This window comes from Alligator sinensis, unplaced genomic scaffold (assembly GCF_000455745.1).
Source record: "Alligator sinensis unplaced genomic scaffold, ASM45574v1 scaffold455_1, whole genome shotgun sequence".
In the NCBI taxonomy this organism is placed as follows: Eukaryota; Metazoa; Chordata; order Crocodylia; family Alligatoridae; genus Alligator; species Alligator sinensis.
Genome location: NW_005842142.1, coordinates 74,431 through 101,653, shown reverse-complemented (window position 1 = coordinate 101,653; position 27,223 = coordinate 74,431). Strand labels below are relative to the sequence as shown.

Here is a 27,223-nt window from a genome sequence, read left to right as displayed (position 1 = left end):
ACTGGAGAGCATGGCTGGTTGGGGGTGCACCGGCACTCTCACTCTCCCTTGTGCACCCGCTATGCATCACTACTGCCAAAGGGGCTAGAGCATGGCCATGGCTTTCTTGCACTTCCACTACCTGCTGCCCCCAAGGTCTCTGGGATTTGCACTACAACATCACAGAAGCAGGACTCTGCAGGGTTGCTCATCACCTCCTCTTCCTGCTTCTAGGTCCCTCCACAGTAGCAGCTAGCAGTAACTTTCAGTAAGCTGGGCAGGGCAGGGCAGCTCTGTACTTGAGGAAAGCTGGGTTTAACCCTTCTCCCTGGCCTAAGACCCCAGCCAGGGTTTGCCTGGGGGGAAGTCCCTGCCTCTCTCTCCTCTGCCCCCCCCCCCCACCAAACTTTCTCTGCTAGAGCAGACAGCATAGCCCAGTCCAGGGTTGCAAAGCATGCTGGGATGCTGGGGGACTCTGATTTAACTTGAACCAGGAAGGAGCCTGGGACAGAAGTTTCATAAACCAGTTTGACCCAAATCAGTTAAGTCTCATAGTACATTCAACCAGGTGTATCTTAAACCAGTTTCAGCCATTCTGAAACCGGTTTATGTGTACTGAACTTCTGTTCTGTTACAAGTTTAAACCTGTTTCTGATTACTTAAATAGGTTTATATGTAGCTTCTGTCCCTAGCCATGAGGAGATAGGTTTGGATTGCATACAGTGTATACATACTGCATTTGGCGAGTTGAGACCTCTCTGATTTTTTTTTCCAGAAGGCACAGCTATGACATGATTTAAAAAAACAAAAAACAAACTTAAAAATCTTCTAAAGGTTTGCCTTACAATTGGATGTTTTAATAGCCAATATGGCAATGATCATATTGCTAGAACAAGTTAATTGTTGCTGTATCTGGCCAATGTCTAATATATTTAAAAGTCACTTTTTACAAACTGAAAATAATTAGAGATCCCTTTAAAGTAATGACAACAAGTGATCCTTACCAATTTTCATTGATGACTCCAAAAGCTAGGACATGGGACTGCTCTTAGAATGTACAGCATTTGATTTCTGGCTAAGAGTAGAAACGGAATTGTTACAGGGTTTCTGATAGAGTTTTCTGGATGCTGCATTTTATTTTTATTAAAATAAAATGCTTAATACAATATCTTCTTAGTAAAATATTTCCTATCTAAAATTACTGGCCATAATTTTGTAAAATGTACTTGTGAATGAACCTCTTATCTAAAATACAGCACAAACAGTTTCTGATTTTGGCACAGATGCTATATAAGCTACAAGACAGCCCCAAACCTGCTGCTTCATGTGCAAAATAATAAGAATGTCAAGCCATGTTTGTTTTCATTCTTTTGGGGGGAAAAAAGAAAAAGGGGCACACAAAATTAAAGTGTGACTTCTTTTGATGGCTAACACATGCAAATAGCCATAATGTCAAAGGGTGGCACACTGGGTATACAAGCAGCTTTTTTATGAGTGAAACAAAGACTGGCAGCAACATTTTCAGCTTGGGAGGGATGGCAGAGGATCCTTTGATAAATTACTTAGCTACTGACATTTTTTTCCACTGTTCTTTCTCTTATTTATTCATTCTATTTATTTATTCTGACCTACATCCAAATGAGAATGTCTATCTTGAGCTCTGATATGATGCCACATTTTTACCCAAAACATAAATTAGCTTAGCAGCAAGCAAAGTTAAACTTCCCAAAGAAGAATTTAGGGTCTGGGGATACAGACCATCTCTTTTTTTGCACCCTTGGATCCCTATCACTACTAGTGAAATCCTAACACAGCAAGTATTGTTTTAACGCTCAAGGGGTGGGTCTACACATGCAATTAATGCTATTTGGCTTTACTGTGCAGTAAATGTATTACCTGCATTAACTGCACAGTTAGCACCTGCACGTGTAGATGGTGATGCTTTACTGCTCAGTAGATTAGTCTCATGTAGACAGTCAAGGATAAGGCATATAGGTATGGTTCAAATCAGAACTAATCAGAATTGACTGAGATTTTAGACTTTTTACCAAAACCATTTGTTCACTCAGGCCAATAACACTACTCTATTTGTGGTATTGTAGCATATATTTCTGGGTAAGGTTAAAAACTGTACTTTCTTTTTTTTAATTATCATCCTCCTACTTTTAATCCAGCTAAGAGAAAGTACAGTTATGCAAAAACTCATCTAATAACCTCAGGCTTTCCTGAAGGTAAGTGTATATTGTACCAACATTTTAACAAATATGTTAACACAACCATTTGACTCCAAATTTTTGACCAAAGCCCCCAAAAGAGTCTGAAAAATCTGATGAGAATATGGGTATTATACGAATGCAGATTGGCAACAGTACTTATGCCCAATCATCCTATTTCTTGAAAAATAAAACACAATCCAAATGCCTCAGACAGGTACCTACTTAACCTGTTTCAATGTTTGACACCGGTAATTGAACCTTGTGTGCTATTGTTATGCACTGTATAATAACATTTGGCATTCCAGGATCACCAAACTGAGTTTTACTGAGTTCAATATTACTGTGCACGATATCTCATATTCCCCTTCCCCCAAGAAACAAATAACTCATTTTATAATTCAGACTATAATTTGCAGATAAAAATCAAACTGCATGAACTAAAGTTACATTCTGAACTTTTAACTTACTTAACAATTACTCTTCTCCAGCAAAGCCTTCTGCCCCAGCTATTAGCAACAAAGAGTAAATTTCCTCCTTCTCATATTATCCTTGACACAGACTACAATGAGTCTTCCTTTCCAAGTTAGCTTTCAACAGCAAAAGGAAACTACTTTCAACTCTATGCTTATCTACAGGCAAGAATGACCTCCGTACAAGAAAAAAAAAACACCAACAACCCAACCCCCCCACAAAACCCTTAAGTTTTTGGCTGCAGTTTCACTGAAAGTCAGAATAGCAAGAGAGCTTTAAGGGAGATGAACTATAAAAGCTTTGAACAGTCAGTTTTAAAAGTTCTACAAATGCAAAAGCCTAAAACTATAGCATAGTGTTTAGTACTCTCTTTTCCTCTCAGGTCCAGAAAAAGTCTTTGTTAAAATCAGCTGTAGTAAGAAAGACAGTGTTCACTGATCTGTACTAATGAATTATTATAAGTAGTTAAATAAAGCAGCAACAGTTTATGGATAGTAATAGGGGAGAGAATGCCTTTCTCTGGAATGTTAACTCAATACTTCCCGTAACAGCTGCATCTACATAATAAATTCTGGGAAATCTCCCACTATTGTATCACTAACAGCAGCCAGAGGGCTCAGCTGTTTTCACCATGATGGTCTAGCCCTGCTCAAATCAGATCTCCTTGCAGAGTAAGGCAGGGGTAGATGTTCCGCAATTGTTTAAGCATGTGGCTTTATAAGCTTGTGCTACACTGTGCAGGATCACTTTGATTCTAAGAATTCAATGACATGGAACCTGAATTAATATCTCAACAAACAAATAGAGACTTAATTGAAGATAATGTTGATTTTATGACTGAGCATATACAACTGTTCAGTTCTACAGGCAAACTTAACATTTCAAATCAATTGGCAAAATTTTGTGATTTATAACAGACAAAGAGAAGTGTGTTCTGTTCCAAAACCAATGGACACAATAATCATAATTTTATTCTCTACTAGGGCTGTGCAAAATTTCGCCTGCTGTTTCATTTCAAAACTGCTTTGATACATTTCAAGCTCAAAATAGCAAAACTGAAATGAAACAAATGCCTTCAAAACAGTTTCAAAATGAAACAAGGGCACTCAAAACGTTTTGAAAGTTGCAAAACATTTTGAAATTCGAAACCAGGCTTACTTGGCTTCAGCACCGGTCCCAGCTGGCAGCACCAGCCTCCTGTCATCCAGCAGGCAGATCAGGGGCTCACCTGCACCCCCGGGAGGGCTGTGGAAGTTGTGCCAGACTGCTTCTGGGGGTGCAGGCCCCCAATCTGCCTGCTGGACCACTGGAGTTTCATAAAATAACTTTTACAACTTTTTACAAGGAGAAAACTAAGAACATTGGCAGATGCTTAATGAGCTCAAAAGGAGAGATCCCAAACTGGATACAGAAATGTGGAGAAACAAATTATAAAGGAAACCCAAAAAGAACATTTCTGTAATCAAAATGACAGGGAAGAGTGTTGAAATTAATGGATATTTTCTACTGGGAAAAGTATTAAGAAATACAGGAAAGATACTTCCCCAAATTATCTGGCAAAAAAATCTCCCATTAAAAACAAAGAAATAAAACTGAACACACTTCTGGGAGAACTGAAAAAGACAGCAGAAATAGCCTGACGTGGAAATATGTCATCTGATTACAATGAATGCTACCACCAAACACACAAAACATAGACAGGGTCTTTATTGATAATGTGAATCCTTATCTTGGGCAGATGCTGCAGTGTACTTTATTTAACACTGGTAACCCCTGTAAATCCCTTACTGTCACAACATTTGTTACTTATCAATTCAGAAAATGATTTTTATTTCATGAGGAAAAAAAGAAAGAAGTCATGCTCATTTTGTTTCCATATTAAAATCCAGGTTCCTCCAAATTCTGGGCTAAAAGCTAACGGATGATGGTTTGGTCTCTGTGTTTAAAATCCAACATATATGCTGCATCTAAACTTGTATATTTCAAATAACATGAGAGGCAAGTATTGCTGTGCATGATATCTTTTACTGGATCTACTGAAAGGTTGGGATAGACGCAGACAAGCTTTCAGGTGTTACAGTAATCTCTCTCAGACCTTTAGGAGAGAAGCAGACACAGCAGAGCTATGTAGAAGATGGAAGAAAAGCTTGTATGAAACTCCATTTGTAAATAAAAGGAGGATAAATTATCAGGTAGACAACACATAGGAGAGATGCAGTAAAAACCTGAAAATGGAAGGATAAGATTGTTCAGAAGAGTAATTATCACTTGTGAAGTGCAGCAGTTAGTATACAGTAGATTATAATAGACCATGAAGTCATTGTCTATGTCAAGTCTCTGGAATTTAAATGACTTACAAATTTCTGTTCCCATGCTCATCTTGTAAAGGTATTTGGTAATGAGTACAAGTACTGTGAGGCCAAAGAGTGCTTTTTTTGTGTGAGAAATATTCTCCTACCTGTGCTCTAGTGCAGTGGTGCCCAACATTTGGCCCCAAGGGCTGGATGAGTGATGTGGGGTCAGTCTGTGAGACAGTTCATGAGACCAATCTGGTGAGCAAAACCATCTTGACTGGAGCCTGTTCTGGTATGAAGGGCCAGCCCAGCAAGGGCCCAATCCAGTGTGCCAGATTTCACTCACAGCCCCAGCCCTCTGCACAGGAACACATCTTCTGGCCTGCAGGGCTTGGAAATTTGGCAGAGGAGGGGAGCAGTGGCAGTGCTAACAGCCACTGCTCCCCTGCTGCCAAATTTCCAGGTCTATGGGGAGCCCTATGGGCAAAATGACATGGCTCTGCAGGCTGGATGTGACCTGTGGGTTAGAGGTTGAGCACCACTGTTCTTTTGTCTCTCTCTTTTATCTTTTTTTGCTGAACATTCATTCTAGTGCATAGTTTTTGTCTAGTTTTACCCACATTGTTGCCATGTGGACATTTTGGTGCACTGGATGAGGTATATTGCATTCTTGGATAGACATGTGTAATCCATCTGTGGATTTGGATGGCTTTGTTGTGGGAAGTGCTGATTGTGCTGGTTGTGGCAGTATAGAAGTGTTGACAGGTCTTGTTTTTCTTGTTAAGGCAGGGCTGGGACCCATTATGTGCCTGTTGATCAGCAGGGAGTTGATGGTTAGTTGGGCAAGGTTAGGGGGCTGTTTGAAGGATGAGAGGGAAGGGGCCTGGCAATATTTTTCTGCAGGTCTGCTCCTTTTCAAGCATAGGCTGTAGTTGTATGATGATCCTTCTTATAGGTTCAGGTGTGGGATGGTAGGTGACAACCAAGGGTGTGAAGTCAGTGGGACTTTTTCTCTTTTATTGTAGTAAGTTGCTCAGGATATTTGGGGGGCTCTTTCAAATTTCAAATAATGTCTTTTACCAGATCCTGGATCAAGCAGCCATGTTAACTATATCCCTAGGATAACATTTTAAAATGGAAAACAGTGTGATATGTTTTTACTAGGATGCCAAAAAAATAGACTCATTTAGTAATATATGGACATATCTCCTGGCCATGAAAATAGAAAAAGCCTCAAATGGAAAAATTAGATGTAGTTCCAAAGGCCCTGGAAGTATTGGGTTTTAGCTACTGAGGAAAATAGTATAACTTTCCTAGAAAATGAGGGACACACCTCACTTTTTCTTGTCAGAAAATTTATCAAGTGCAAATTCAGTGAGCAGGGGGATAATGAAAAAGACGAGAAGTTACTATTCCTCAATATGGAATATATCCTTCAAATTAGTTATTACCACAAAATACTTTCATAAGAATTCTGTACTAGCTGAAGTATTTCATAAGTATTCTGTGTGGATTGATTCATTGCAGAGGGAATGTGTGATATCATTTGCCTACATCTACAGATGTACATATATTTCTTCTAATTCTTTTTTTACTTGAACATAAATATCCTGACAATTCATGTTTTACACTCCTGGTTTTCATTGTCCTTGCAGCATGCACAAGAATACATTTACACAACACAAAAATCTGTACCAAAGACAACTTGCGTTTAAAAGTCTTAAGAAATACTTAGGTTTTGACTGTGAACCTGAATATCTGTATACTGAGTTCATAGTTTGGAATTCAGCCTCCAATATTCTTCACTAAGTCAGTTAAAAAGGTCACTATTGAATGCACAATTAGTCACATCATGACTATTCAAATTCATCTGTCTTTTCTTTTCTTTTTTTTTGCTGGCTAATGGTAACACCCACAATGTGCTGGATAATTTTGGTATATTCCAAAAGAGCTCTTGCTTGCTCCAAGCACTACAGAGACTAGGAACAAACAGACAGACAAAAGGTGAGAAGAGAGAAATAACTGGATAGTTATATACAAATCAGCTTAGTTCAGTGTAAATAAAATAGCCGAAAAAGGACTTCAAAGGACAGTAGCCTAACTAAGGGTGGAGGCACATGAGCAAGGCACTAGCTCCAGACACCAATTTAGGCAGACACAAAAATAGCTGCCGCTGCCACTGCATTATGTGTTGCCACTGCCCAAGGTGCAGAAGTGCCCAGCTATACCTTTGTTAAGAGGGACTGACACAGCTTTCATACATGAGTTCAGATGGAGCATCTCTCGCACAAGGGGCTGTATGGGAGTGTAACAGGGGGTCACGCCTCTGTTACAAAGAGGGAGGAGAAAAGTCCAGAAAGATGGCCCTGGCCCCTTTAAGAACAGGACCTTTTGGGCTAACAAGGACCAGTAGCCAAGTGGGCCACATGACCAGAAGGAGGGAGTGGTCTGGATAGATAAAAGCTCATGCAGCAGAGGGGGAGAGGTCAGTACGGTTCTGACTGTAGGGAGAACTGGATCACGCACTTGGAGGAGAAAGAGCCTTGCTAGACTGTAAACAGTCCCAGTGGGGAGGAAGTTTTGTTGAAGTTTTCCTTCTGCTACTGGTGTGTTAAACAGCAGGTCTATGGAGCAGACCCTTGAGATAGAACTGAGTCCATCACCCTGGTTTCGTTTTGGGTTCCAGTCCTGGAAAGGTGGAAGCCTGGGAGTAGCCTGGAGCTTGAGGCAACCAAACTGAGAGAGAGAGACTGAGAATCAGAATGGGGAAAGAAGAACAGCCCAGGCAGAAAACCCAGGGGGGCATCTGACACTCAGAGTCAGCCTTAGGATTCCTCCCTTCTTCCGCTTCAAGCAGGAGTAAGACACCTGCCAGATTAACCCTTTTTACAACAAGGCATGGCAAATGAGTGGGACTGGGAGGCCTGGAGTGAGTGGTGATGGCAGGACTGGCTATAATGGGACAGAAGGACTCCCCTTCCCTCTGAGTCCTTTCCTAGGGAGAGATCACCAAGACAGTAGGAGAACACCATCACTTGTGGACAAGCCCAGCAGTACTGGCAAAGCAACTCTGGAGGGTGAGGGAGTGTAAAGCCTGACAGCAGACTAAAGAGGGAAAGGCTGAAATAGGTAGATCTTTGAAAGGGGTGGTAAATGGGGGATGCAATGGAAATGTCACAGGCAAGTGAGGTGGCATGAAGATATATAAGATAAACATAAAAGTTACAATTAGAGATGGATCACCAAATTAAGATTTACAGACCAAATGGGCAAGGAGCCTCACTTACCCTCCCTATCCTATTACAAACATAAACACCTGTTGAAGCACAGTTGCATGTTAAGGGTGGAAATCTGCACTGCTGCTGACATTGTGAATGTCCAGTGTCTAGTATCATTTATCTAACTTAGGTTAGTGCTAAACTCCCTGTGTAAAATCCAAGCTCTGTTCATGCTACCTTCTCTCTGTCTTTCTTTGTTTCTTTCTGTTCCACAAAATTGATAAATAACTTGCCCCAAATGGAAAATCATTATCAGGATTTGAGAGGTATAACTGAGAGAGAGAGAAAAAAAAAAACTTCACAGCCTTAGAAGGTGAAAGGCAAGTAGCAAGAAGCTCAGGAAAAAGGAACCACAAACATCTAAAAATAGAAGGTCCAGTAGGAAGTTCCCTCAGAGAGCTTTAATTTGCTATTGTACTCAGATCCTGGCACTACAAGTAAAACTCTACAAGAAGTCATCATCTTTACTACATCATCTCCTTCCTGTTGTTCCTTAAAGCAAAGGAGCTGATTAAACATCCTGCCACACTCTGGTAACTCTAATGTTACATTTCTTCATTTCACATTGTAAAAGGTCAGTCACATGCTAAATTGCTCCTTTTTGTGTAAATTTACATTAATCACAAAACTGAGTCAATAAGACTTGCACTTTTGGTTTTTCCAACCAACCGTGAAAGCATTAAAAGTAGCATAAGGCAGCCAATTTCAGACACATGTTAAGAGAGACAAATATTTGTTTTTAACAAGCCTGACTTTTACATTAGTTCAGTTAGACTCCAGTTTTTCACTTCTCTACCTTCCCTTCTTCTACAGAAAATGAATGAGGAAGGTTCTGACTACATATATGTAACTTTTCTTGATCTCTCAACTTTGTTACAAGCATAGAAGAACAGATGGTAATAGCCAACTCTTAAGCGTTGCAAAGCACATTACAAAAGAGGTTACTATAATTTCCCACATTTAGAGAGGGAGCGTAAAGATACTTCTTAGAGGAAATGTGATGCTGCAATTTTATTTAGTTTTTTTTAAAACAGTGAATAGGCTCTTAATGGAAAGACTAAAACACACAATACAAATTTAAAGCATTAAAGAAGTTAACTTCTATTAGCATTTTCTTTTCTAGAGCCAATGTTGCTCTGAACATAGCTATTTATGAGCAGCTAAGTTACCAACTGGAGAAAAGCCACTTATAAACTCCTGCCAAGTTAAACTGGCGAAAATGCATAAGATTCTTCTCTTCGGAGAGACAAAAGTGGCAACAACTAAAAGAATTGTAGAATCTCAGCAGTGCAGTTTGCAAAGTCCCTGCTGTTACATGGTGAATTTTTTTAAAGGCTTTTGTGCAATTTTATATTATTAGAGTTCATAAAGATCTTGGGATTAGGTAGTTTGTGGATTCACATGAAACTCCTGTTGGAAATAAATGGGAGCCTAAGCAATGCTGTGATCTCCCACTGCAAAGAACACTATCCCATGGATGAAGTACTGTATTACAGGTCAAGAGACATGGGTTATATTCCTAGCTACATGAACTTGGGCAAATCACTTCCCCTCTTTATATCTCTCCGTTTTGCTCTCTGTTGAAGAAGGGAATGATATTTGTATTCCTTTGTGACCCATACATTATCAGAGATAGATATCCTTGTTTTCAGTGGCCAGCACAGCTCTGCATTGTTTTAGTGTATTTTTGTATACTAAACACAATTAGATTGCTTTCATAAATTGTTTTTAAAAACAAACAATAAAATATCCTATATTTCTGGGTGATCATGCTGTGGGATAGCCATCATCCATTTCAGAAAGGGAGGTGCTCACACACAATACTGATGGCTGTATATGACTACTCAGGTAATAAAGACATTAAAATTCCATCAACAGGCTCCTGCCTGCTTTAACAGAATATTTGTTTGAAACAAATCAAATGCATACATTTTATACGAATGAAAATGAGATCAATCCCAGATTGTAAGACCCTCCTCCTTTCTACCATATCACAAACTGGACTGTGGCTGGATTGCTCAGCAGGGTACTTATGGGGGTGGGGGTGGGAACTAGCAGGGCACCAGCCCTGTGTGCCAACTTGGCAGGGGGTGGCCCCAAAATAGCAGCTGCTGCTGCCATTGCCATCCAGGGCACACAACTGCCCAGCTACAGCTCTGTGATAGCCTAGAACAAGGGCTGGAAAAGTCTGGCCTGCAGGCTGGATCAGGCCTGTGGTGGACCCCATTTCCCAGCAGCCCCTGCCTACATTGCTGCAACTGGTTTCCACGGAGACCCCAGCAGTGGTCAGCGGTGACAGTATGGGGCCAGGGTTTCCATGGAGACCAGCCCCAGCAGCACTGGCAAGGCACGCAGCTGGGCAGGGAGCTGCTCTGGGACTGGGATCTTGTGGTGGTTTCAGCGTGGTCCAGAGCTGAGGCAGACCCATGATCTGCTGCTCACACGCCCCAGGCAGGGGCATGCAGGAAGTGGATCATGGCTCTGCCCTGGCTCCAGAGCACACTGTCACACCACTGCACTATACCAGCCCCAGTCCCGGAGCCCCTCCCTGCCCAGCTGTGCACTGTACCAGCACTGTTGGGGCAGGTCTCCATGGAAACCCTGGCCCTGTGCTGTCACAGCACCACTGCTGATGGGGTCTTCATGGAAACTGGCTGCAGCAATGTGGGCTGGGGCTACTGGGAAACAGAGTCCAGCTGCCGGCCGGGTCCACCATTTTGCCCACCCCGCCCTAGAACATTCTGAAAACAACAGTTCATGTCTGCTCGTTTGACAGTGACAATCTCAAATAATTTAGAACATCAGATAATAATAGTAAAGCACTACAAAAACCTCACCCATTACTTAGTTACTGTGTTTAAGAATTTCTAACCTTTTTATAAAAAAATTAAATGAGTGACTCCTTTCCCAGTAGGGAATTGCACAGACATTACACAAAGACTCACCAACAGCCCTCAGGAGGAAATAGAGTGCTGAGAACATTAAAGAAGTGCTACTGCCTCAGACCTCATTTCTTTCCTTTCCACACTTTGGAGGCTGGAATAAATGGGGCAGAGGGAACAAAAAGATATCCCCTGCTCCCCTATAAATTGGCTAGGTACAGCCTCCCCCGCTTCCGCCTTTCCTGAAGATACCTTCAGCGAAGAGTACTCCTCATTTCTAAGCACACAGCATTCTCACGGGCAAGCTGGGAAGTACGGGCTGGATGAATGGACTTTAAGATGGATAGAAAACTGGCTACAGCATTGGACTCAGAGAGTAGTAATCAATGGCTCAATGTGTAGTTGGCAGCTGAAACCAAGTGGAGTGCCCCAGGGGTAGGTCCTGGGGATGGTTTTGTTCAATATTTTCATCAGCGACCTGGAAGATGGCATAGAGCATGTGGCAGAAATGCCATCATCTGTGTCCCTCTCCAGAAATCTGTCTCTGCCAGCGTGAGAGGCTGGTGTTGAATTCCTCAGGGAGGGGGATTTTCCTCCCTGCCTACATGACAAAAGCCTAGTGCCTCAGATGTGGATTCTCTGGTCACCTGGGGAGGGGGAGGGAAAAGCCCCGCTCACCGGTCCAGGTGACCCATGATGCTTTTTAAATTGGTTGGCTAGTAGCCAGCACTGGCAGCTTTGATTGGATTGGGCTGCTGAGGTCAGAAAGGTTATTTAAAGGCCCGGTCCAGGAAGAAGGCAGCCATTAGCCATGCGGTCATTGAGGTGAATCTGAAACTGGGAGAGGAGCTTCAGCATCTGAAACAGGCTCTCTCCTCATAATCGCATGCTCAAAGAGTGCCCTGCCTCCAGAGGAAAACTCCAACCACCTCTGGATGATGTGTGTGAGTAAGTTACTCGAGATTCGACTAGATATTTAGCTTACAGTAACTCAGATGCGGGATCAAAAGGCTACCTCAGCCATACTGGTTTGCTCTATGGGGATTCCTCTGATATTCCTCTGATATTTCTATGATACTGCTCTACCTTTTACCCTGTTTTCACTCCACCCCCTGTAATCAATAAAGTTCTCCTTGTAACCGGTGTGGGAGACTTATTAAGGGGTGGGTCTAAATTATGCCAAGGAAGTCCCTTAGGTCTGTGGACTAAGGGAGACTTTCCTATTAAGCCCCTGACTTGGGGAAGTGCCCCAAGTGCCTGTATTGGGTCTAGTACCAAGTGGACAATCAGGCTAGTGTTTTCCAAGGTGCGCAGAGCCAGAATTGAGTCCAGAGCCTTGGATGGTGGCGGTGGGAACCCCAGGCTAGCGGGTATGCTCCAGGGAAGGGGTCGGCCGGATGTGAGGCACCCCAGGGAGGCACTCGGAGCCTGGAAGGTGGTCGGGCACAGTGAGGTGGGCGGCTCAAGGCAGGAGCGCCCTCCTACTGGCCCACCACAGAGCACATGCTCAGCAAGTTTACAGACGACACCAAGCTGTGGGGAATAGTAGATATACTGAAGGGTAGGGCTAGAATTTGTCTCAGCCGGGAAGAGCCGACCGAGGGAAACGCTGGTTAATTAAGTGAACGTCAGGCGGGCTGGTGGATGGAGAGGCGAGACAGCGTATTGGTTGCAAAATAGTTTTTACTTACGCCGCTGGTGGCCGCGACGCAGACTTTAAAGGCTGCTTACGTAGTTGCAACGAGTTGCTCCAACTGGCAAGAACCCGAGCCAGTGAGTCCACAGACGAACTGGGCATGCAGGGGAAGGGTACGTCGGGGATAAGCGCTCGGCAACGGGGAGAAAAATCGGTAGTTGATCAGGCTACTGATTCGCTCTGCCACGAGTCAGGAATTCTTTTAAGTCACGCTGCAGTGTGCTCAAAGTTCTCCACCTTGGGTGGAAGTTGCGCGGATTTTTATATGGCTAGCGAGCCAATTACTAGCTGTTAAGTAGGAATAATTTAGAATCAGCCAATAATGGGGTGCAAATTTACATACAAATGGCAGGAACCTCTTTGCACCGGGATTTCCTCTCTGCAGCAGAAAATTCCACCGTGCAAAGAAGCTCTAGTGTGGTGGGAAAATTCCACTGTGCCGAGGCATCAAAATCATTGGGTTATGACAGAATTCAGAGTGACCTAGACAAATTGGAGGATTGGGTCAAAAGAAATCTCATGAGGTTCAACAAGGACAAGTGCAAAGTTCTGCACTTAGGCCGGAACAATCCCATGCACCACTATAGGCTTGGGACAGACTGGCTGGGCTCAGAGCTGAATAACAATAAGCTGGACAATAAGCTGAATAAGTGGACGATAAGGTGAATATGAATCAGCAGCATGCCCTTCTTGCCAAGAAGGCTAATGGCATACTTGGCTGCATTGGTAGGTGTGTTGTCAGTAGGTCAAGGGAAGTGATTCTTCCCCTCTACTCAGCACTGGTGAGGCCACATCTGGAGTCCTGTGTTCAGTTTTGCCCCTCCCCCCACCCCACCCCCAATATAGAAAAGATGTGAACAAATTGGAGACAGTCTACTGGAGGGCAACAAAAATGGTGAGAGAGCTGGGGGACATGACTTACGAGGAAAGACTGAGGGAACTGGGCTTATTTAGTCTAAAGAACAGGAGACTGAGAGGGGACTTAATAGCAGCCTTCAGCTACCTGAAGAGGGGCTCAAACGAGGATGGAGTTACACTGTTCTCAGTGATGGCAGGTGACAGAACAAGGAGCAACCATCTCAAGTTGCAGGAAGGGAAGTTTGGGTTAGATATTAGGAAGAATTTTCTCACAAGGAGGGTAGTAAAACACTGAAGCAGGTTACCTAGAAAGGTGATGGAAGCTCCATCCTTGGAGGTTTTCAAAACCCAGCTAGACAAAGCTTTGGCTGGGATGATCTATTTTGGGATGGTCTTACTTTGAGAAGGGGGTTGACCTCCTGTGGTCCCTTCCAACCCTAACTTCCTATGATTCTATAATTCACTGCAGTAGTGCAGATGCTCTTCTTTGTAGCCCAAGGGCATAAGACACATGTGGCCAAAACACAATTAGTGGTGGTGAAATGACTATGCAGAGACCAAAACAGCTTTCCAATCTGAGTAATGAGTACAAACCAACCTTAGTAGTTGCAAAATGAAGCTTGTCAAATTTATGAATGGGATTTTAGGACAACAGCAGAAGCTTGGACCTGATGACCCAGAAGTTCCTTTGCAGTCCTATTTCCTACACAAAACAATCAAGCAAAAGGCAGCATCCCCAAAGCTATTTGGGGGTCAGACTCGATGATCTATTGAGGTCCCTTCCGACCCTAACATCTATGAATCTATGAATCTATTCTAGGCTGAAGCCCCAGCCAGCAATCAACCCATGTCAACTGCACTGACTAGAGATGAGTTGCAGCTGAGTATTGAGCTCCATCTCTAAATTCCTGTAAGTTGGAAGGTGTTATAAAATATAAGTGATTATATATTTGCTGTGCTATTAGTGGTGCTGAATATAGTTTCTGGTATTAACAATGTTTCATTGCCATCTGTGCTCTGATCTTTGTTTCAGAGGAATCTGATCTAATTAAGAAAAAGGCCTGGACTGCTCCTGGAAGTACTTCTCTTCATTTATTTGTGCATTGGCAACTGTTATCTGCAGAAGGAGCAAAATGTATTTTAATAAGGTAGAAAAAGAAATATTTTTGTAAATAATATGTCTGGCTTGGTCTTTTATCATGTCTTTTCCTACCTAATAAAAGGTACCACACTTTTGCCCCCACACAATACATATAACACTAGGAAAAGGACAGACAGTTAACTACATATGTAGGACCCTTCAGTTAAAAATATAGAAGAAACCTCATCTTCATGTGAAAAAACCCCAGTCTAACAAAATGAACATATATACACACTGTTCATACATTTCTCAGCATTTTCATTCCCAGACCTTTGAATCCAATAATAAAACTCTAACATTTTTTTAACTTAGTTTCTTGTATAGAGGAATGCTGTTAATGCATCAAAGAAAGACAAAAATTCTGCTCTGTGGAACAGCTGGACAAGATACCACCAAAACATCATTCACCTAATTTTATTTTGGAAAATGCACCAAATGAGGATCCTTTTAAGCTATGCTTCATCGAGCTTTCCTTTGCAATATACTACAAAGAAAACGTGAACACAAACTCATGTGCAGCAGAATCCAGTTACTGCACCATCCTACCCTTCCCCTAGAACTTGACATCAAGGTGGGAGGGAAGAGGACCTACAAGAGAGAGACCATACAACCACTTGTATCAGCCAGGAGGTGTTGTGGGGTGAGAGTGGCACAGAGAGCTTTCATGAGGGCCACAGTTACAAGAAAACAATACCTGCAGCGTTGGAAGTCAGAGCTGTTGCATTAGCAGGAGAAGTAGTTAGAAGCCAAGTAGAGGTCACACCATGCTTTGAATACAGAGGATGGTTTTTCACTGAACAATGTGTCAAGCATGATAAGAGGTAATTTCTTAAATTTTGTAGAAATATTCTCTTTTGATTTCAGAGTAAATCTGGTTATTTTCAGTCCAACAATCTTGACTGAGAGTGTGCAGAGTGTGCATTTCTGACTGCTTATATATAGTCTTATATTTAGTCTTCATGCCCAAGAGAAATAGCATAGGCTGCCCAAATTGGTTGTTTTAAAGGACAAGATGGCTTCTTGTTCACTAATGATAGAAGTCACCCAGCTGGAACTTGCACAATCTGTATCACATCCATTCTGCCTAGCAAACTGTCTCCCAGAAATACACTGGTATAAATTAATCTATTGGTAAGCACCTAAAGAATAAGGAGATAAGGTATAGCCAGGACATGTTTTTTCAAGAACAAATCATGTCAGAAAAATCTGATTGGTCTCCCTGACAGAGTAACTGGCTTAATGGATAGAGAAGAAGCAAGAGATGCAATATGGCTTGACTCTAGTAAAAGTCTTTTGACATAATTCCCCATGACTGCATTTGTAACCTGGCAGTGCCCTAAAAATCTTACATTCTTATAAGCACAATAGGGAAATAATTTCAAAATGAAATTATTGTAAGCTGGGTGCATAACTTGATAATTAATAGTTATTGTTCACTGTCAGATAGGGACTGTAGGAAGTGGGGTTGTAAAAGGCTTTTGTCGTCAATATGAAACTATTCTATATTTCATTAGCAATTTTGATGGACTAGAAATTATCTCCTAACTGAGCATGGGATATGTGGGTTAGAAAGAACCACGAACTAGTAACAAGTCAAGAATATGGTGCTTTTGCAGAATAAAAAAGCAGTATGTGTACATACTGTATTGTGTACAACATACCAGTAAACTGGTATGTTGTACACAAGACATCATTTCCTCATTTCCCTCTACTTGGCAATGATGGCTGTTAGGGTAATGATCTAGATTTTGGGGAGTGCTGGGTGTGCAGCTGAATACGTTTTTTTCCTGTCTCAGCAAAAGCTGCTGGTCACAAGGCTGGATGATGTTTTAAAAGTAACCTCAGCAAAAGTTGCTAGTCACAAGGCTGGATGATATATTAAGTGCAACTAACTTGGCTAATCTTAAGTAAGTGGATTCTTAACAAAAGGATAGGGTGCAAAGTGCATGATATGTTGAATAAAAATAGGATATAGCCCACCAGTTATCATTAGGGGATAAAAGCAGAAATATGGCCTTGGAGATGGTACTGAAGTCAGCAAGAAAACCAGAAAGAACCAGTGAGAAACTGCAAGTGACTGAAAGAAGATGGGGGTCAAAGTCTTATGCATACACTCTTAGCAGAGGAGCATGTAAATGAATGAAATGCATAGGCAAGACCATGCTAAGGAAGCAAACAGTAAACAGAGGTGGAGCTTGAGATGGGAGGAGAAATGGGTGGAACCAAAGGAGGGACATAGGCAGGGTGAATGTTAATATGTATGAACCAAGGTGTATAAAATGTGAAAAGAACTAATGTTCAATGCTGCTCCCCTGGTTTCACGGGCTGCGTGTCTGTGAGAGAGCTCGCCCGAAGCTGTCTCCATTCTGAATAAAGCTGTTGCGAGCAATGTGTGCTGGTGTTTGCTCCCTGCTTGCTCTGTCTAATGAGTACCAGGATCCATGAGCAATTGGACCGTTGTCTCCCTAGTTGCTGAGTGCCGCATTGAGTCGGGGTCTAACAAGGGCCTAGAGATCTTCTGGACTGCATGAACCTGATCTCATCTGGAAGCTAAGGTACTTCCAAGCCTGCCCACTGCTTGGATGGGAGGTCACTTAGAATCCTGTGCATGTAGGCACTAGCCAAGTGGTCATGACTTAATTCTTCTGGAATATTAAACTATAGAAACAGAATGAGCAAAAATACTTCATTTGCTCCCAGCATCACTCCTGAGTTAACAGAGGAATAAAAAACAACAAAGAAGTCCTTTCTGGTAAGACCTCTCACCTGGAGAAAGTGTCTGGTGTTGGTCCCTGTAGTTTAACAGAGATGTTGACAAACTAGAGAAGCTTCAGAGAAAAAAAAGAAACTAGACCAATAAGAGGTCTCAAAAACATGACATGTAGAATGGTTAGAATCAGGTTTGCTTAATCCACAAAAGAAAAGACCTAGGTACAACATAGTGACAGGCTTCCAGTATATGAAAAGTTGTTATAAATAAGAGGTGATCAACTATTCTCTCTTTACTGACTGTAGGACAAGAAACAAATCAACTTAGTTCACAGCAAGGGTAATTTAGCTTAGATATAGGAACTACAAAAATAATTAAGCACTCTAATGGGTCATGGAGGGAGGTTGTGGAAACCACATCATCAAAAGTTTTCATACAGACAGTGATCATACAGACAGTGATCAAGGTGTATTTTATTTTGCTTCAGAGCAAACAGACAGATTAACTGACCCTTCAAGGTCCTTTACATACTGTATTTCTATAATTCTTTGGCATTTGTAAGAGATGAACTTGAAAAACACTCCCAACATGCTAAAGTACATTATGACGACATGTTTCATTGTAAAGTTCAGTTTCACTTCAAACTTTCCAAACAACATGGTTAGAGAGATAATCCAAAAATAGTGCCTATGCTGCCTATAATTTCTCGTTGTTTCTAATGTCTAACTGCAAATACAGAATGCAGTAAAAATTCAGCTGGAATCAAATGAAATGTTTAACACCTCTTAACATGGGGACGTGCTCAAACTCCCCAGAGACTTGGAGTCAGAAACTGTCCAACTTATAATAATAACAATGATTATAGTACTCTGCGGTTTGTGCTACTTGTAGTTAGAGTCCCTCCAAAACATTTGTAACATCCTGTGGTTTTTAGACTGAAGATTCCTCAGCTTGCACAGAAATGCAGCAATTTCTGAGCTACATTATGATAGCAATCCTAGGCTAGCAACATCTTACAAAAGCGTTTATGAAGAGAGGTGGAAAAGAATTTCTCTCTTTGCAATGACAGATGGATTTATCCTTTAAAAGTAGGCAATGGAGTTTTCCCGACTGAAATTAAGCCAGAACATTAGCACTGAAGTACTATTGGAACTTTAAGGATGAGTACTTATTTTGAGGTTTCATCTAAAAGGCAATTATAGTAGGCAATACATTTAAAAAGTACCACAAAATTTAGCCCAAAAAATATTAATATAATGCTATAGAAAAAAAATGTGTAACTACAAGATTTTGCTATACTTGGAGTCTTTGACCCTGGTTTATCCTGGAGTTCAATCCCTGATAATCTATGTCCTTGAAGCTCATCCTGGTGGATAATGGAAAATTCTGCTCCATTTCCTCTGGGACTTCATGCTCATTAGTCACAGCATACCAATTAGAAGCTTTGTTAGAAAACCAGAAGAATGTGACATGGCACATGTACAAACCAGGAAGCTGCTTTCACATATAACATGGATGAATGGCTTTGTATGGAGTGCCAAGCATCACATTAGTAGGTCGTGTGCATCAGCACGCAAGATCAACAAAAGAAGCACAAGAATTTTTAAGTCAGCACTCTCAGTAAGCAACCAATTCTAAGCTTACTCAGTAAGAATTCAAATACTTTCTGTAGCCAAAAACTCCCCAAACAACATTTGAAACAAAAATTGTAAAAGAACATGCATTCTTATGCATACTGCCCTCTAAAAAATTACAGTGCCACTAGCTGTCGACCAAATTCTTTCGTTAACTATCAGAGGTGAAATTGGGGTTAGTGCCCTCCCAAATGGCTTATGAACCAGAACAACAACTATTTTCAAAAGGGATTATTGCTGCTATAAACCATTGTCAAGTGTTTGTAACAGCAATTCTTAATTAGGAAAATAATAGGACTCAGCGTCTCTGCTCTGATCATGCAGCTAACAACAGACTACACCTCAATCAAAACATAGAATGAGATTCAACGCGCATGCAGATTTACTTTTATGATTTGAGTTAGAGATCTAGGCCAAATAATTTACTTTAAAAATAATGGTTGGCAGGAGCTGCCACACAATTACATTGGTTACAGGATTCTGAACCCCTCAATTCTACTTTAGATTTTTTCCTAACAAACTTTTTGCTTTGGAAAAGGTATTAAGGGTTAATATCTCCGACTGCCTCTTAGTAGAGGCTCTTTCTGAAGAATGAAGGGACCTTAAACTCCATAAATCCTGTGAAAAGGGAGTTGGGACTACCTGGCACAGAACTTTTAAAATTTTATTAGAAAATGTTAAAAATTATGGACATGGTTTCATAGAGTTGGAAGACAACATAGGACTCCATGCATGGTAATTACATGGGTACGTAGTTGGTGTCCATTAATACAGTCTAAGACATGCAGTTAGTTATGCAGCCTACAGGGGAGAATGGTTAAGAAGTTTCAGTGCAACACTGGAAAGAGAGACAAGACCCCTGTGCATGGTAACCATATTGGTACACACTTGTGAAGCTGTAAATTATTCTTAGACAATGATTTTAGCATGCAGTGTACAACTAATGGAATGGGGAATATTTAAGGGCATTAACAGACTTTGCAAGTCTATATAGTGTGTGTGGGGAGGAGGGAGGCAGGTTCAATCCATCCCCTTGGTCTCACTTCTGGTATGTGATCTTGGATGGTTATCTTCATACTGGCGATGGCTTATAATGTGCTCAGTGTAGATATCCCTTAACCATCAGATGGTATCGGACACCCTGAGGAGCATCATAATTTTTGGGTGGCACCACAGTACTCTGCAAGCTCACAGGATGCTTTCGTTGCTCGGGTCCCATACTCCAAGTACCCCAGTGATCTGTGCCTGCACTGTTCTTTTGTGCCCCTTCTCACTCAGGATATCAGCCAGTGGCTTGTATTTGGCTTTGGCAAAAGCCTGTCACCAGGCCTCAAATGGGATGGTCACACTGATCATCAGGATCTTTTTGTTGTCCTTGTTTGTTACAACAATGCCAAGACACAGCTGGCTGTCATAGCCTGGGACAGCATGGTTCACAGCTATTCTCCTGACTGATGCCGATATGGGCTTCACCAACCAGTCACATATGACATTGTGACAAATTTGCCCAGTTCTCACATGGGGCTTGAAGCCATGCAGGATGTGGAACAGGGTCTTGCTCTCATACCTCTGACACTTCGTGTCTCTGTAATCACAGCAGATGACACTGTTGAGTAGGAGGCTGTTGAGACGGATCCAATGGATGAAACACTAGTCTGTGAAGCACATTTCAATTCCAATGAGGCATAAACTGGTTGCTGGTCTCCCACTTTCAGATGACCTTGAAGACTTTGCCGTCATCAGGTTTCACCTTCAAGTCACCAATGTACTTGGCCTGCACAGCATCCTTTAGGAACTTCTCCTGGCAGGTCCTGACTCAGGGTGATGATAATTCAGTCGGTGGTCCTTGCATTAATATGTGGGGGATGAGGAAGGTGTTCAGGGTATTCTGCCAGGGGCCAGAAGTGAGGAGTCAAGTTTGTAAGCATCCTAAGTGATCCCTCAGATCTTTTAGTATGAAAGAGCCTTAATCTACTTTCCTTCTCTGTGGATTCAAATAGGAGTTGCTAAAAAGGAGAATATGTAGACTAGCCAGTGTACTGGTGCTACTAGGTAATCATAAGAAGGCTTGAAAATGGAGACCACATTTAAAATGTCACATCTGACATGTTCACCTGGACAGCAATGTACAAAAAGTAACCACAATATGACATCTAATGTGAAATACATCTTTCCTAATCGTTGCCCCAAACCCCTCCATAGGCAATATCAGCATCCAAGTTTTTGAACTCAACTCCACTCAGCCTTTACTATGGACCCTACCTTATATCACACTTGTCACAATGGATCATTCCATAAAACTCCTTTTTGTTTTCCAAAACCTGCTTGATAAAAATATGGATTTCATTACTTTTTCTATATTGAGGCAGAAGGCAGGATAGAGATGAACCTTATAGGCTTAGTAAATCAGACATGTATAAATTTTTATGAGCCCACACTAACTTCAACAGGCGCCGTATATTTTGCCTATTTGACAACATCTCTGTCCCAGAGTATCATAAGAACTATGCCAGGCCCCAGGACTAAACTGATGAAAGTAAAAAGCTGCTAACCAGGCCAGAAAAGAGACTCAGAGGTTAGACTCCCTCCGCATGCATCTCCTATGAGAAATACCATATTTTCTTCACTTCTAGGTCTATGGGTGCTTTTATGAGAGGAGAAGCAGCTATGGTTTTGTGAAGATTAAGAAAAGACAATGGTGTTACTGCAACAGCAAACAAAAACAATACACCATTCTTTCTAAATGCAAAGAGCAGGATTTAGATTTCTTAGGTTGTGGGGGGAGACATTTGCAAGTTTTGCCCAGTGCTAATTATAAATCCAGTTGTTGGTTTGAGGCTGTAACTTAGTGCAAAATTTCTACAGCAACAGTGCTCAATCTTTTAGCTGCACAGGCCAGATGAGTGGCAAGAGGGAGGAGGGAAGGTTCAGACCTGTCTAGTCCTACATGCCAGGATCAATGCCCTGAGCTCAATGCCACCTTCGTCTGGCCCCATGCCACCTCTGCTTGGCCTTGTGTGTTGAGATACGGACCCCATGACCCCCAACTGCCTCTATCTGGCCCTGTGTGCTGAGATCAGAGTCCTGCCCTGGATATGGCCTGCAGGCTGGGGGTTGAGCACCCCTGTTCTACAGTACTTACAGTACTGCCAATCCAACTACTCAGAGCTAGAACATCAGGCCAAAAAAATTCATGAGATTACGTTAAAATAAAGATTAAAAATGAGTTTTTGGTGATTCCTTCTATTTTCTTCCTCATTTCTTTGCCTTTGACTACAGGCACGTCATAATTCCAAATGTAATTGTTTAATCATGAGGGCTAGAAAATTTGGGTTTTAAATGAAAGCTGAGATTCTCATGCATTCACAAGACTGAAGGGATTCCAGCTTTAAGGAGAAAGAAACAAACACAAAACAAACCCCCAAATCCCATAAAACTCTGGATAAAATCACTTGTGATAGCAATGCTTGCTATTTACCTAAACAATTACTCCTCAGATTAAAAAAATTAGCCAGTTCAATTTATACTGATGTTCATTAAGAAGAAAACAACAGCAATGTGTCAGGTTTCTTTGACTGTAGGAGCCACAACCTTGATAAGAGTTTTAATTCACATTATTTTCCAACCTCTAAATGTCTGCCATTAGGGCACCCTGATGTCTGCTTGTAACAATTCTACTGATTTTAAGCAGTTGAAATAAGCCAGTTTGGTTTGGTTGATCAGTGTTGAGCAGGACAAGCCACATATAGCAAGGCACTACAAACACACGGTAGCTGACTACAAAACAGTATATTTATGAACACTAAAATGACAGTGTTGCATGAGTGCACTGAAAGCAGAATTTGGCTCACTGCACTGAGATAAGTGCACTGACTACATTTTCACTAAGTAACACATTAATAGTGTGCTGAATTTAGATGGAATGTTGGTTTATCTAAAAACCAGAATTACAACATGAAAAAAACCTTGAAAGTTTCTACATTTTAGAAAATGAAGCAAAAAGCATATTTAAAAAACAGTATAGGTAAAATACCAGTTAGAAAACAATCAGATTAAAAGGGTTTTTTTACTGTTTACATACTGCAATCAGCCTGTATAGAAAATAAATTTCTAATTAAAAAAATCATATATTTATAGAGAGGGGTAGTACTGTATTCACGTCATTACAATATATCATAGTAGTGAAAATTTAAGTAAAAACTACTTACCTGCAATTTTATTGTTACAATAACACCAAATTTCCAATTAGTACATAAATGTAAAGCACCTGAAAACTGTCTTGCTGCAGGGTATAATGGAATCATGGATTCCTTTACGTTACATTTCTCAGCATGCCAGAATGGTGCTAGCAGCTCTTCTTAAAAGCACCAAACTTTTTTTTACTAAGCATCCCCTCACCCCCCCAAAATACACAGACATATCATAAGGAATATGTAATCCAGCAGAGTCACTGTGAACCTTTGAACAGACCCCTTGTATTCATAGTGACATTTATTGTCACCCAGGTTGTCATGTTACAGCAATGTGAGGACATTTGAAACAAAGTGAAATGGGCCTCTGAAGCTAGTGTGTTAAATGAAAACATATGGAGGATTTCCTGCTGTGGACTCCCCACTGAGGCAAACTTCAAGGGGGTGTAGAATTTACTTGTTAAATCCTTCTGTTTGCTAGTATCCATCATACAAATAAATCTAGCAATGAATGGATGAGTTTATTACTACTGCTTTTCAGATAACTCTCCAGTACCACTTCCTATCCCTAATTAATTCTCATCGTAGACATGGATAACTGAGAGCAGGAGAACACTGACCTTTGTGTCTCCATGCCAAATGTTTTTCTGATCATATTTCATCTTACAGGAGCAAATAAAAGTATATGTTCTGTGGGAAAACGCTGTGCAAAGCCATATGCTTCTTTGACTTCCTCCACCCCTCTCCTGCACCTCCCTATGCTCTTATCTAAGATAAGCAGCTTCAGGTTACACACACAGTACCTTGTAAAAGCATGGTCTGGAAAATTAATTCTTGAAAGGATTAAAGGTTTTTTCCCCTCCTTTTGCAAATATGTTTCTGCTTTTGGGGACTACGTTTCAATTTATAACCTGAAGGTGCTGGCTGCTTTGGCATATAGAGGCACTTAACAACCATACAAAATGAAACCCATATACCTAGTCCAGGGATAGTTTGTAACTCGGGTACACCCAAGGGTGTACCCTATTCTCAACTGGATGGGATGGGTAGGCAGGAGCGGGTGCTGTGAGAGGAATGCTGGAATCTCGAGCGGATGCCTCTTTCCTCTATATAGTTAGCTTAGGCCCAAAGTTCTTATATACAATTTATTGAGTTACCAACATTTATATATAAAACTCTTTAAGATAGATATAATTACAGATACAGATACAAATATACATATAAAGGTCTGTTGGCAAGAGGATGTCTTCCCTAGGGAGGGCATTCGGGTAAGTACCCGAGCCTCAGGCCCACAAGAGGGGTGGATCCCAGGACAGTTAATCCAGCAAGTTTATACCACAAGTGGGTTAGCTGATAAAGACATCCTGACAGAGCCCATTATACAGAATTAATACACCCAGCTATTTATAACACCAACAATAACTATAGATACCAAAAAGGAAACATAACTGTACCAGATATTAGATGCACCCTACCTCGGTTCCAACCACTTAGTCCCTCAAATGGGATAGGGTCTTCTCCCCCTAGGTCCCCTTCAGGTTCCAGTGTATATTTGGGATCTCCTCCTCTTCAACCCTGGAGAGCGCAGGGTGTGTGGGGCCTTCCCCCCTGCCCACTCCTCCCAGGGTCCCTGGCCCGGGGGCACTTCCCCTGTGGGACCCGAGTTCCCAGTAACTCATGGTCCTTCCTCTGGGGGCTATTTATTTGGCCTCTGGGTCCCCACACCATCTCTGGCCTCCTGGACCCATTGGCCTTGAGTTGAGGGTCCTTCCCTCTAGGCCCTGTAGCCCATGTTGGGCACCCAGGGAGCTTCTATGGGAGCCTATGGGAGCCAAGCCCTCACTGGCTCCAGTTCCCCAACCTCATTACTCACGCCGGGGGTCCTTCCCTTTCCCAGGCCCTGCTCTGGGCACCGGGGCTCTTTTAGTTTAATGCTGAGCCACATTGCGGGGCTCTGGTTATCCGGCCTGGAGCCAGGGCTAACTTGAGCTGCCTCAAGCTGCTCCCAGGGCTGACGCTCTGTGCACTGACCTGTGCACTGTGTGGGGCCTGACCAGCCTCGAGCTGCTCCCAGGGCTGGCTCTCTGTGTGCTGATTCATGCACTGCCTCACCCAGCTGCTTGCTGGGTTTGCAGGCTGAAGTTACCTTGAGTGCCTCTCAGAGCCTAAGCACCACATGCTGATCCATGCAAAATCGAGACTCAGGCGGGGTCCCGATGATGGTCTTCCCTGGAGCTCCTCTCTCCTTGCTGTTCTTTGCTTCATCTGCCCAGCGTGCTGAGCACGTTGGGCTTTTATTTACACCGGAGTCTGAAGTCTGCTGGACCTGCAAAGCACAGTCTTCAATCAGGTCCAGGGGCTCCTCACTCCGCACTCCTCACTCCCCACTGTTCGACCAGGGGCGGGGTGATCCCTTCCCAGCTGTTGCCTGATTGGTGGAAATGTTCCACCAATCCAAAGTGTCCTTCTCCAAGCCAGGCTTGCCAGGCAAAAGCAGCGAGCCTGCCCCAGTTTATCTGAGAAAGTAAGAGTAGCATGGTCTGTCTTACTGATGCAGTTACGCAGAACTGTACATAAACTAATCACTTAAAAAGAAAAAGAAAAAAGACCCTGCCATTTTATAATATTGTTGTTTGGGGCGGGGGAAGGGCATTAAGTTGCTTTGCCCCGTTCTCTCTCTTTTGTAATACTATTTTAGGCATTTGATAAGAAAAGTGTTCCTACCAATATGCTTGTCCAATTTTTAAGTGGCAAGCATTCCTTTTTCTCCAGGTTTTGAATGGAGCTGATATTACAAAGATGCTTGTTCTTTATATGAGAGACTTAAAAAATATTTTTCCCCTCCATATTGTCACATCTGCCAAAAACCCCTCATCATGACCACCCAAACACTCACATAGCATTCACATGCAGCTATGCACAAAAAGAAACAAAATCAACTCTGTTTTATTGCACCAGGCCTTCAACTGTGTGAAACTGGTGTACCTTATGGCTAGGGACAGACATTACACATAAACCAGTTTCAGTGATCAGAAATTGGTTTAAACCTCTAACAGAACATAAATTCAGTGCAATTAAACCAGTCTGAAAATGGCTGAAACAAGTTTAAGATAAACCTGGTTGAATGTAGTATCAGACAACTGATTTGGGTCAAACCGGTTTATGCAATGTCTGTCCCAAACTCCTCCCTGGTTTAAGTTAAGCCAGAGTCCCCCAGCATCCCAGATGCTTTGCAGCCCTGGGCTGGGCTATCTGCTCCAGAGAGCAGAGCTGGCCCTTCCCCTCTTCTCCCTGGCCAGAGCTCCAGTGGAGACTGCAGGGACAGCAGGGTCTGCTTATTTGCCCTTCCCCCCCTCCCTGCTCGCTGCTCAAGCAGGGATTAACTCTGCACAAGCATTTAGGATACTCACCAAGAAGGTACCCTTCAACAAAAGAAGATGAGAAGAGAAAATGAGAATGAAAAAAGAAGGAAAGTGGATTCAGAGAGAGGGCAGAGGAAGAGCGAAGGAGAATCAGTTACAATAAACATAGGGCAGAAGGGAAAATGAAAATAAAGCTTACAAACTGGGTGAAATAAATAGGAAAAAAAAAAGATGCAAAAACTGAGCAGAGAACTGAGGGGAAAAAAGCATGAAAGGAACAAAACAGAAGGGAAAGCAAATATGAGAAAATCAAATGAGGAGACAATTTCTCACACAAAATTTGAATCTCTGGAGCCCTCCTCCAGGTTATGATATATATAAAGACAACTTGAAAGATCATCTTTGACCTATTTGTAGACAGCACCTATTTTCATTATTTGCTCCTGAACCAGAAATGTCCATGTTGTCAGATACTGTTCTTAAATTGTTTAAAGGCCATTTATGTATGTGTG

At 42.0% G+C, this 27,223-nt stretch overlaps 1 protein-coding gene across 2 annotated transcripts in view; it reads right to left on the bottom strand.

Moving 5' to 3' along the window:
- Positions 1-27,223, bottom strand: part of KIAA1217 (KIAA1217 ortholog) — a 403,141-nt gene that overhangs the window by 329,702 nt on the left and 46,216 nt on the right. Inside the window, exon 1 of one of the 2 annotated variants that reach the window (XM_006025350.3) lies at positions 2,663-2,783. The exons of the other annotated variant lie outside the window; for it this stretch is intronic. The gene's annotated coding sequence lies outside the window, so the exon portion shown is untranslated. Of the gene's footprint in view, positions 1-2,662; positions 2,784-27,223 lie in introns of those variants that run through there. 2 annotated transcript variants of the gene reach the window in all.